This window comes from Accipiter gentilis, chromosome 30 (assembly GCF_929443795.1).
Source record: "Accipiter gentilis chromosome 30, bAccGen1.1, whole genome shotgun sequence".
NCBI classification, from domain to species: Eukaryota; Metazoa; Chordata; class Aves; order Accipitriformes; family Accipitridae; genus Astur; species Astur gentilis.
In genome coordinates, this window is record NC_064909.1 from 20,450,860 (window position 1) to 20,463,686 (window position 12,827).

Genomic DNA, 12,827 nt, shown 5'->3' on the forward strand with positions numbered 1-12,827 from the left:
GGCTGGTTCTCCAGCCTCCCTCCCTCCCTCCTCCCTCTCTCCCTCCTCCTCTTCCTCCTCCTCCTCCTCCTCCTCCTCCTCCTCCTCCTCCCCGCGAGTTGAGCGCACAGTGCAGCCCGGCGGTGCAGGAGCCGCAGCCCCACCGGTCTCTCACCCTTTCCCGTCCCCCCCCCCCCCCCCTCTTCTTGTCCCGGTCCTCTTCCTTCCCTCCCCACCACCACCATCATCCCTTCCCCATCTTCCTCCCCTTCCCACAGCCGCCGGGATGCTGCCGGGCTCCGTGCCCGGGCGTTGAAACCGTCACCGGGCCGGGAACCCCCCCCACCCCCCCACCCCCCCGGCACCCCCCCCCCCCCCGGTGGGAGCATCGTGCTGCGGGTCACCTTCCAAAGAGGTGAGTGACCCCCCCCACAACCCCCTCCATCCCATCCCATCCCATCCCATCCCATCCCATCCCATCCCATCCCATCCCATCTCCTCCGGGGAGCCATGCACCAAATTCCACCCCCCCCCCCCCCCCCCATACCTCCATCCTCCGGGGGTGGCGGGGGGGGGGGGACACACACAAATACAAACACACGGTGGCTCCTGCAGCCGCTTCGTGGGAGGGATCCCCCCCCACACACACCCGTGGGAAGCTGAGCCCTGGGGAGTGCAGGGATTTGGGGCCCCCCCCCCACCCCGGGATTCAGCCCCCGGTGGGCAATGGAGTTTGGGGACACCCACCCACACCCACAACGGTGTTTCCCCAGTGCCTTGCTGAGATCCAAAATTAACATTGAACGAAGCTATGGGGGGGGATGTCAGGAGGAAGGGATCAGGGTTTTCCAGTGCCGTGGTCAAGGTTTGGATTGGGAGTACTGGAAACTGTGCATGGGGGTCTTCCTTTTCCCTTCCTTTTCCCCAGGAGGAATCCCCTCCAGTTTGACTGTGGCAGAACAGCTTTTTCTCCAGCCACCGGCCAACCTCGCCAGTCCCGGGCAGTCTCTGCTCTGGGAAGGGGGAGACAGACTGGTACGGGGGTGCAGAGCCTGAACTGGGAGGGGGGTGTCAGGGGGAATGGGCTCCTTGCAGCCACTTGCCCTCTCCCCTCACCATCCCGCTCAAGAGGGGCCGGATTGAATTTTTTTTTTTTCCTTCCCAGCTTTTAGTTTGCGGGCAGGGACAGCTAAGTTGGAGAGAGAGGGATGGTTAAGGCGAAGAGACAGAAGTGGTCCTCGCTGTCCAGTGGTAGAGAGGGGTGACCTTGGGTAAGTCCCCCAGTGCTTGCCCCATCCTTCTGGGTTGGGTACCACTAAAGCATCCCGCAAGGGATGAAGGAAGAACCCTTCGGTAGGAAGAGGCTAGCAAATGCATTGAGACTTTTCTGGAATTGGCACTGCAGGAGTGCAAGCCTTCCTGGAACAGGACTGGTCGTGCTCGCCGGTCCAGAGCGCGTTGCCGGAGGAGAAGTGCAAGGGTCTTTGCGGGACTGGCGGTGGGTTTTGTGTCCCCCCCCCCAAAGAACATGGAGCTACCTAGTGGCAGGAGTTGCTCTGGAAAGCAATCTGTTGAACTGTGTCTGCAAAATAACTGGTGGGGAGGCTTCAGCCTCAGCGTGTAATGAGGGAGAAAGAAGCCAAAAAAAGGCTCTAAACTTTCCAAGGAGATTAAATATTCAAATCACAAATAATTAGACATTAATCCCTCGTAAACAGGGCATTAACAGCAATTAAAAGATGCTTTGATATTCTTAAACCGGAGAAGAGGAGTTAACTGGTACTTTCAGGGGGATTATTGTGTATTATAAAATGCAGTCAGAGCAGAGAATGCACTTTTCTACATTCATGTATTTGAATGACTTGCTCTTAATTATAATTAATGAGCTATCATCTTCAGAGTAGCTGCATTTAGATGCTCTCTGTATTAGTTTCAAATTACCTCGCTCCAAAGAATAAGCCACTTCTGATTTTACTGGCCAAGGTGACATTTTATTGGCAGTTTGGTAACTACAGGTCATGCCAGGGTGTACGGAGGATAAATGCATTTGTAGGAATTAAATGAAGTTTCCTATTATTAAGTGGGCAAGCAGACGTCTCACACCACTCGTGCCGTACGCTCTGGAATAAATCTCACACGCACAGGAAGGCTCTTCCTTATACAAATGCAGATGTAATGCAGTACTAGTGTATATAGGCACCACCACAACACATTTAACTTAGTGAAGGCTGCTTTCTGGATTTAAAATGCTTTCGCTTCTGAGGGTAGTATCAGAGAAAAGATGCAACATAGTGGGATAAGGTTTTTTTGTCCTCCTCTCTACTGTAAAATCATATCTGCAGATGCTATAAATGCTTTTGTCCAGGTGAGTTTTTAATACTCCCTATGTGGTTATTAAGATTGCAGATTACATATTGGGACTTCCAAATTTTGTTTCCTTCACTTTGAAGACTGGACTTTTTACAGGTTATTGTTTGTACAGTGCCATTGGGGAAAAAAAATCGAAAAGAATTGCAGAGGTTTAAAGAGGAGGAAAATACTCTGCGTGTTCAGTGACTTTGCGTTGACAAATGTCAATAGTGTCTGTGTGTGCATGAGTGTGTATCTGCTCATGGCTGAATACACATCCTCTGGCTATCAAATCATATGTTTCTGAATACTCTTTCTCTAGTAAAAGTTGGAAACTACTTTGAGCAATGAGATAACAACAAAATGCTCCTCTTCAGATGTAAATGTCTGTGACCCTGAGGATTCAGGTGGAGCTGGTCCAACTTGTAGCACCTAGGAATCGAAAGATTTTGTGCTTTGAGTTTGGTGTCGTAATATCGGAAGAGTGACAAACTGGTTATTTTCATTGCACCAGCAAAGACTGCATTTTAAAAGAGTGGTGCAGTACATGAGAGGTATGAGTCCATGCATGCCTTTAGCACTCCGGGTTTTATACATGGCATCCCTGTAGTTGTCTGTCTGGGTATATGTATCTATACAAAACCTGAATGTGTAAAGTTCCCCCATTAATCATCCATCCAAATCCGTGCTGTAAAGTATTTCTGTCCTTAAGCTCTGAGACTTCAGTTCACTGAGGCATGAGAAGAATGAACTGACTGTTCACATCAAGTTGGCGTAATTCGAGCAGAGGTTTAATGGGGTTTATGTGCTTTGATGGGGTGCTCAGACCCCTTAAAAATCCCCAGGGAGACCAAAGATCTCTGAAATGCTGCTTGCAAATAGATTATTTGCTCAGAAGACAATCACGGCATAATCAAAGTGTTCAGCTCCTTGAAGGGGGACCTGCCCATCCTAGGTCCCACGAGACACCCAGCCTGCTGCCAGGCCCCGCAGGACAGCTGTGCTTCATGCAATGGTCGATCCCGTCCTCTCCCGGTGCGTGGTGTCCCCACGCCACCCAACCCACCTTCCAGCTCCTCTTCTTGCGCTCTCTGCAACAAAACCATCTCCCTTCTCCCCACTGCACGTGGCTTGCAAGATCACGGAGGCAATGTTGAGTGGAGACGCTGCCAGCCAAATGCCTGTGCCTCCCATATAGAAATCTCCTAGGTCCTATGTTCCTTTTCCTCCCAGACGGAAGAGGTTATAGGATTTTTCTTCAGGGTCTGGCGATGGGCAATGCCCTGAGTCTAATGGGCCCCATTATTCATTTCAGCTCTGGTTTCTGCAGGGAGGGATGAGTATGGGGTTAAGAAAGGTCTGTAAAGGTCAACCTGCGCCCAGTGATGCTACTTTTCGGTGTTTCCCTGTCTGCCCTATCTGCCTCCAGCTACCAGTCTCACTATGTCTAAATCACTTATTCTGTAAAGCTTTTGTCCCACAGCGTATTCCTGGCCCTGCAATTCTTCTAGAGCCTGATGAAGCAAGGCTGATTTTATTGCCCCAGCAGTGGCTGCTTAATCTAATCATCCTCACCCTGATGAACTGGCACTAGCAATTTTACAGTATCGCAGAAGCGTTTTTCTAGCAAAGTGACTTACAACCCTGGGGTGCTTTGCTTGGGGCAGGAGATAATAGAAACCTTCATTTTGCACCAAGTCTGCGCCACCAGGCTGTCTTCCTGTTCTGTCCTCTTTTTATTTCTCATTCCTGGCTCAGGAATATCTCAAATCCCAGCCTAGAGCTTAGGGTTGGTGTGTTAGATGCAGAGCAAGTGTGAGGCAGGTGACTTGTCCTGCTTTGCTTCCTGCATGGAATGTGGAAAGGCGAGTAGAGCCAGATGAGCAGGGTCTATGGGAGAACTGGGCTCTATGGGGGCTTGGCTGACCATCAGGAGTGAGACTGGAGTTATAGTAGGGCCAGTCCTGGAGCCACATCTCGGTGTTTCTGTCTGTGGGCCAGCCTGGTTACAAACACAAGTTAAACAGGGATTTTAGATCCAAGGGAGGCACTGGAGTCAGCCTGGAGGCAGACCAAGAGGGCCAGGTGATGGTGTGATGTTGATATTCCCGGGTTGAGCCTCTCGGGGTTTGTTTAGATGCTCTGTTGTGTCCAGCAGGGACTTTGCAGGTTTCTACAAGGCAGAGCTTCAGGTAGCTGCTTCGAAGCTGGACAATTTTAATTCTCTTGCAACACAAGGCATCGCTAAAATTAGGCAGAGGGTTTTGGTGGTAACTTAGTCCTTCCCAGACTTTTAAATCTAGATCGACTCTCAGAAACTATCCAGACTCTGTGGCACGGGTACCAAGAAGACGGAGGCATCGCATCTTTTCACCTGCGAACGCGGCTTGTCTGTCAAGTAAACACAGAGCAAAACAAACAGTTCAGCTGCGTGCAGGTTTTCACTCGGCAAAACGCAGGTCATGGTTAAATCCACAAAAGCAATGGTTCTGGCCCCAAACTTGGCATGATAAGTGTGGGTCTGGGTCAAGTTTTCCCCAGAAGCTGGAGCAGCTCTTGGGCAGAGGCTGGGAGCGCTCTCCGCTCCAATGCAGGAGAGTCAAGGGACTCACTTTGGAAGAAGTTTTTCTCGGTGAGGGCAATCTGAACAATTAAGGATGCAATTATACACCCCAGAGAACAGCTGTATTCACTTGCTTTGAAAGTGAAAGGCAGCACAATTTTCTGCTCTTCCAGTTGGCAAACAGATCCTTCAGCCTGACCACGCTGCTGAAGGTAGTGACCTGAGCTATTTCATTATGTGTCCCTCTATTTATTATGTCAGGAAGGTTAGTTTTATTGCGCTGGACAAAATTAGAGAGTTTTACAGAAAAGCTTTTGGGATGGATGGAAGGAGAAGAAATGTCTTCTTAGCCTTCTGTTGGGAGAGGTATGTCTTCTAAAGCAAGGATCATTCCTGATGACTCAATCTCCCCAGTTTGAAATGCGGGTGGGGAGCTCAGGGGGGGTACGATAAGGCTGGATACCTTTGGGGTTGTCAAATGCAGTATTGGGGACCCTTTGAACAGCAGAGCTGCAAAGGACCCGGTGACACAAGCTGGTGCGAAGGCATCCTTTGCTGTGCGTGCTACTGGATAGCCATGCTCAGAGTGGAGGGTACGTATTTGCAGCCAGGAGAGCAGAAGACATGAGAGAAGGATGTGTCAGGCATGTGCACAAAAGGCTTTGCTGATGTGGAGATGCAGAATTAGGACAGGATCCAGGTGTCTTATAGGTTTGCACTGAGCTCACCAGCCACTCGGTCGAGGCTGATTCATAACATTCATGTGTCCAGATGCAGTTAGGTAGCTGGTAATAGCTTTCTGACACCGAGCTTTCCCCGGTTGCGTTGGTGAAATGAATTTCTCGCTTAAAAAGGCACGGAGCCTGATTTTTTGACTGCTTTCGCTTTTGCAAAGTAATTGCCGTAAGTTGCGCAGCTGGCAAAGTGGTTTTATACTGGAGCCTTCCACAACAGGCAGGGTTATTTACATTGCAGCCAGGTGCTGTTATTCAGGTCAGTTATTTATTAGCTGGAAAGTGCAGTTTTGTAGTCAAAGGAAAAAAAGTTGTGAATTTGGACCGAAGTCAACGAAGAGTGGAGGCTGTCAAAATTAGTTGGGAAGGAAGATTACTAGAAAAGCCTGAATGTGTAATTTTTTTATTGGAGGCAACTTGAGGCAAATCGAACTAAAAGCCAGTTCGTTCAATTAATAATAAATAAATGAAACATTACATTTCATTTTGGCTCAGGCAAGATGCTTCCATCTGCTCAAAAGGAAATATTTTGTTGCAGGGATAACATTCTGTGTTTTAGGTCAACACAAGGTAATTCCTCCTTTCTCCCTCCCGTTCTTTGGTTCAGCTAATGAATCGAGCAATCAATTATTCAGGCAGATCTAATATGCATATGGTAATTGTTTCCACATTTAAATATACCTCTGGACAGGCAGTCGAGAGACCTGGACTTTTATTTCCAGCTCTGCTACTGTGTCTGACGTGACCTTGGGCATTTCACTGTACTCTGAGTCCCTCCTTTTCAGGGCAGGACAGGCCCACGTCTCACAGTGAATTTGCTGCATACTGGTAACACTAAAATAGCATGGAGGTCTTTTTACTTCCACTGTTAGCAATTAAACATTTAGCTATCACTAATGCATGCATTCCTAATTCTCCCAGTGTGAGTTAGTTGCATTGCCTTATGAAACTCCCTGTAGTTTACTTAATAGGTCAAAAGGAATTTCAGCTGCTGAAATAGCTGTGTTCCCTTAAAACAAAACCCATTTTAATGAGCCCAGCTAAATCAAAGAAGAAAAATACAAGTGGGAAAAGTTTTTTTCTTCTTTTCCTTAAATATTTCACTTTGTAATCAGCTCTCCAGATCCATACACTGCCTGCAATTTCTCTCAAGCAAAAGGTCCATATGTGTTGCAATTTCTAGATGTTTGAAATACCTTAAACCATGTTGAAGCCTATTACATTATGCATTAAAAACTCCCTCTTACCTGAAAGAAAGCTCGCACCAGGAAACCCGCAGCCTCCAAACCCCTCACAATGTGATTTTTATCAGGCTGCAGCTCTCATCATTTGGCTTGCCTGCTCTTCAGGAAAGCTTTCTCCCCTCTACCTTCTGTGTGCTGGCAGTGGGGGAACCAGCATCAAACCCAGGGGCACTTTGTCGATTCTGGTAGTTCGTGAGACTGCACCAGTTTCTGCTGGTGGCACAGCCCTGCGAAGGGTGGTTAGTGTCCCTTCTTGCCGTGCTGGCGTGAGGTTTAGAGTCACTGAGGGGTTGGCGGAAGGTTGTGGGAGCTGTGAATGTCTTGTTGGGAGCATGGGAGACAGGCGGGAATCTGTTAGAGCGGAGAGATTTGGATCATAGGGTAACTCAAGTTGAAGGAACCTCAGGAGGTCTCTAGTCCAATCTCATGCTCAAAGCAGGGTCAACTATGGGGTCACACCGGCTTGCTCAGAGCTTCATCCAGTTGGGTCTTAAAAACCTCCAAGGCTGGAGACTGCACAACCTCCTTGGGCAGCCTTTTCCAACGCTTGACTGTCTTCACGGGGAAAAGACTTCCCCTTATATCCAAGACCGCCATGCAGAGGCAGGTGAGCTCTTTGAGCCCTTTCTCCTGGCTGATGCTTTGCAAGTTCTGCAGAAAATGGCAGCAGGTACAGCCGTAAGCCTTGATGCTGCCTTCAGCCTCACCATGGCTTGCCTTCATCTCCAAGTTTTCCTGCCGATAAACCAGGCCTTTGGGCTGGTGATGTCTGGTCTGCCCGGATAAATGTCCTTCTGATCCGTTGTGAGGAAATGGCTGGGGCTTTCTAATTGTAGCCTGGTATTTCAGAGGTAACTGAATTGCTCGTTCGCACAGGACTTTTGATACCCGGCAGGGCTCTCCAGAAGGCTGAAACACCCTGAGATGGTGCTAGAACTGTGAAAAGGGGAGAGCCCCTCGGAGGCAGGAGGACAACAGCATTCCGCCGGGTCACAGAAGAGTGAAGGAATTTCGGGAGGGTGGGCAGCAGTAAAGCTGGCTTCTGCTCCTTGCCTGCCAGAGCCCAGGCCAGAGCATTTAGCTGTTCTTTCCTTGCCCTCTCTCCATTTTGCCTTTCTCTGTCTCACACCGTTTGCTTAATTAGTTTGTCAGCCACTGTCATCATAGCAGGAGTCTGCAGAACAACCAGCAGAGCGTAGCTCTCATTGCAGCTACCGTAGCTGGGCTCTGCTGTAACACAAGTGATAGCTTAATAAACCACAGCATTGCAGACTAAATATCTTGGCACTGGTTGCAGCTTTTTATTAAAATAAGAGAGGGGGGAAAAAGAAATGCAAGGAATTGGAAAGAATGAAGGTTATAATAATTAATGGCTTCACTTTTAGTAGCAGAGACCTGGGTAAAATGTCTAATCCTCAAGGTAAAAATTAGACTGAAGTTTGATCTACTATTTATCAATAGCTTGAGCTTGGTTTTCCCTTCTGGTTCCAGCCTCAAGTCTCAACACGCAGAATTATTTCTGGTCAGCTTGAGTACCAGTGAGAGATCTGTGGGGAGAAATTCAAACTGTGTGAAGACAAATGAAACCTGAATCAAACCAGCTAAATTAACTCTGCATCTTGGAGCAGACTGAACAGCTCTCTTATTTAAAGGGCTCTGATGAGTTTCATTTTCCTGTCAGCATCATTCTGAAACCTCACTGCGATCCTAGGTAATGAGAGTGGCTCTTTTTCACTTTTGAGTGTTGGCTCCCTGCGGAGAAGGCATCCTCCAGTTGCCTCAGGTGGTCTATCAGAGGTTGTCTGCTCAGTCGTGCTGCCATCCACCATCCTCTGGGCTGCAGTTTGACCTGGAAACCGGGGCAATCTTAATTTTAGGACCTGCCTGTGAGTCGCAGACATGTGAGCCTGGCACGGGTCGGGTCAGCGAAAGCCCTTAATGAAAGGATGGTGATTAAATCCACCTCCAAGGAGTCCCTGCAGGCAGGATACAGGCTCTGAGCCATTGCATAAACACTTGCTGCCTTTTGCCCCTCAAGCATCGCTCCTGGCCACGTGCCACTGTCCGTTCCTCCTCCACCTGAACCTGGGGGACTCATTTCACCTGCTTCACTCATCTGAAGATTAGTATTCAGCTGAGAGGCTGTCCCTGTATTGTTACTCCAAAGGGAGACTGAGCCCACCGGTCCTGTGCACCTTGCATAACTGCAATTAATTTCTCCCAAGAAACATCCTCGGGTGTCTGCAGTAGGTGAAATGAAGTCCAGCCTTTGAGTCTAACTCTCCTACCAACACCGAGGTAGCAGCAGGTTACAAAGGCCTTGGAAATCTGATTTAACTCCCTTCAGCCAGTGGCTGAGGAGAAAAGCCCAGGGGAGGTTCTCTTTTATCCATGAGGATGTGAAATTTCATTTGTGGCTGACAATGCTCTTAATCCTGCCTTTTTATTGATGAAGAACCTCTGGGTACCTCAACTGTTTCTCAGTTTCCCTAGACAGCAATTGACCTTGTTTCAGCTATGCATCAAAATGCACTGGCAATCAAGGTGCTATTGATTTAAACCTAATGGCCGGCCACTCAGGAATTTCACCCGGAAAAGAAAAATCAATGCCACCTTATTCTTATTATTTTTTTTTTTCCCTGTTAAGATATTATAATGAAAAGGCATAAGAGTCTTGCCAGCTCCTTACCATTAAGCAATACACTTGCAGGGCTGAGAACGTCGGGTCAGGCTCTGGTAAGGTAGCTAGCCAGCTACAGATTGAAATGACTCTAGGGTTAAACAATTTTCCTTGATTGCATTCTGCCATCCGCGTCTCTCTCTGCTGACCTTCCCGGAGGCATGCGAGCTGCACTGGTGTGTGGGACTCCGGAGAGAATGTCTTGAGCAATGCATTAGCCCGATTAGTGGAAGAGCTCTGTGTGGGAAGGATGCTCCCTGTCTTGTCCTTGTCTCATTTTGGATGTTTTCTTCCTCCCCTCCCCCATCCCAAGGGGAAAGTGTCATTCAGAATCTGCAAGATTGGTTTACAAGACTGGTTTAAATGCACGGCAGGTAAGCACTGGCTGGATAGATGCTTAGATCCATGGTAGGACCAAGCAACACCACAGGCTCCCTCCTATCTAGTAAGTGAGGCATGCCAGGATCCATATTGTCACCCATAGGCTGAATGGTCCAACATTGACTGTATCCATGCTGCTAAACTCTCTTACCTGCCAAAACAAGGTGGTTTTCCCCTCTTGGCTTCTCAGGAGCATGCATGGCACTTATTTACTGCAGTGTGGGTATTGGCTGGGAGAGGGCACAGGCTGAAGCCAGGCGATGGCGTGTGCTAACACTTTGCTGGCGTGGGTGATTAGGGAGGATGCTTGAGCCTGTAACATAGTTGTTCTCAGTTCCTTGGGATGGTAGAGATACAAGCCATAGAGGACCAAAGCCGCCATGAGCAGTCCTGGTTTAGGTCTTTTGCAGAATCTTCTCTTGTCAGCACTCCAAACGCTTTGGAGCCAAATCACCTTTTGAAATGGTGTTGACTCTCGGGGCTCCTTTTAATCAGCCAAAGGGATTTGGCTCCTGCATCGCATAAACTGATGAACATTGAGGAGCAAGGGATGGTGTGGGGCAGTCCTGACTCCTGACGACATCGACATCCCAGTGACGTTCTGAAGTGCTCCTGGGTCTCGGGTCACTTAGGCATATGAAAACATTTTCCCCTGTGGCCTCTGCTTACTTTTCTCCTCTTGTTGCTGAGGTGTGTGAGAAGAACTGAAGGATGGTTTTCATCTCCCATGATTTTGGAGCATCCCCATGCAAGTCAACTTTAAAGAGGTGGGAGTTTCCCTTCCTCATATTCCATCCCTTTCAAGATGTACGCTAAAACTGCATGAGGAACATGTACCGGTCTGCATACCAACAACCTCTGGTGGCACTGTGCCTGTAGAGCCTCGTTTGCACCCATTCAAATCAAGCATTTTCCATGAAGATGGTACAGCTGTCAGAGGAACGCCTAGAGTGAGACCTGCGTTTCCAGAGCCAAGCCTTATCTGGATAATAGGCGAGTGCAGAGACAACATGAAGGGAATCTGACAGCGCAGCTCAAAGGCATGCGATAAAGCTGCCTTAAAATGGCATTTTCCCGAGTGCTGCTCAAGCCAGACAATACCCATTTGTTGGAATGATGTGACTACATGGAGGTGCGAGGCCTGACCCACGCTTTGCCACAGCCATTGGTGCAGTGACCAACTATTGACCTCTTCATCCATTTTTCTGAGAGGTGGCCTGTTTGATTTGTGCATCTTCTTCCAATTTCTACTACATCTGTGGCATATTTCCGCTGATCGTTTCAGTTTGCTTGGACAAAACGTCAGGGCTAAGAAGGCTTGTGAGATGCTTCACAGTTTTGGGTGAAGTCTCTCTTCCTTCAGTGGGGTTGATGGTTGGTGTCACGTGTCAGGGAGCCTTGCACATTTTTCAAGCCAGCTCAGGGAGAACTGAACAAAGTCTCCTGACAAATTCCTCTTCAATTGCTGAGTTTTTTTCAGCTTCTGCCTGTGGTGATGCACATTCATTTTGTTTCTTTGGGAGGGGCGGGATGAAGGAGGGGAAGGTTTGTAGGCACAGCAGAATGATCTCCTAAGCAAGGGGTCCCACCCAGAGCGTGTTCCTCAACTGAGGTTGTGACTAGGTCCCACCCAGCCTCTGAAACCTCCTAAACAGCAAAATTGGGACAGCTTAGCAGCCCACAGGAGGTCTTGCAGGTTGCCAGTGCTCACTGGAGAGCAGTGGATGGAAGATTGTTGTTCTGCAAGCACCAGTCCTAAGGCCTCCCCACCTACTCTCGCCTGCTGAATTTCGTTTGCTTCCTCCAAAAGCAGCTCCACCTCACACCAGTGCATCTGTGCTGACACAGGCTGATGTTACGGCATGGTCCTCTGTTTGTTTAGCACAGGCATAGTTGCATATGGAAGTGAGTTTTCCTCGGAAAGGCAGGGCACCTGCTCTCAGCCTTATCTGCTGCATAGGGATTGAGGGTTTTGGGACTAATCTTTCGGTGAAACTGAGTCCAAGCTTCCAATCTAATCTGCAAATCGGTTTAATTTTGCCAGCAGGTTCCCCAGGTTTGGGGCTGAAAGCCATGTAGTGTAAATTCCATGGGATCCCACCATGGTGTATTTTCACTTGAGTAGCTTTCCTGCCAGTTCACTTAGGACCAGCACTGAACTATTTGCCAACACAATAAAATGGGTTTTCTGTGTGTTAAACCAAGTGCTGTGAATGCAAACATTGCAGCATACTTAGTTAAGCTCTCTTGTATGTTAAACTTCTTTTGTAGTGTAAGAACAGAAGACCAGCTCTTAGCAATGGTTTAAATATTTCTTGCAAGCCAAAAGGGAGACTGCAGATGTTTGAAGTCTGGAGTTATTTAGAGGAAATAAAATTAGGCTTTTGCTAGCCATTGCTCTGTTAGAGGATCTGTGATAAAAAAGGAAAATAGAGAGAAAGCATCAAGTAGAAATAATACGTATGTATGTGTGTTTGTATGTGTAACTTGTTTTCCTCCAGGCAGCACACTGGGGACAGGTAATCTTACCTTAAGAATTTGGCCTTAGAGGATCTAAAATGAAGCCCTTTGAAACCAGGAGCATTTCTGTGATTTCTATGGTCAGGCCCAGAAAAAAACCCCTGGGCTCATTGTTGCTGTGGTGGATACATCGGTATTTCAAAAAGCATTTTTCCTTTGGCTGCACCTAAGCAAAACTGGTGTCCTGGTGAGAAAGTGTCTGGGCTGGGAAGAAAAGTCCTTTTTAGCCTTCTGAACTTTCCCTTTGATTTCTCATGCCTTAGTGCAACCCACACAAAACAGAGCCAGGCTGGTGGGCTGGTGAGACAGAGGATGGCTGTTGTTCCTGTGCAAAAGGAGACAACCAGCTCCTGGGGCTCAAGTGACTGTGCCTCCAC

At 48.2% G+C, this 12,827-nt stretch overlaps 1 protein-coding gene across 1 annotated transcript in view; it reads left to right on the top strand.

The window, feature by feature from the left end:
* Positions 1–327: 327 nt before the first annotated feature.
* Positions 328–12,827, top strand: part of SYNDIG1 (synapse differentiation inducing 1) — a 78,622-nt gene continuing 66,122 nt past the window's right edge. Inside the window, exon 1 of the mRNA XM_049833695.1 lies at positions 328–394. The gene's annotated coding sequence lies outside the window, so the exon portion shown is untranslated. The remainder of the gene's footprint in view (positions 395–12,827) is intronic.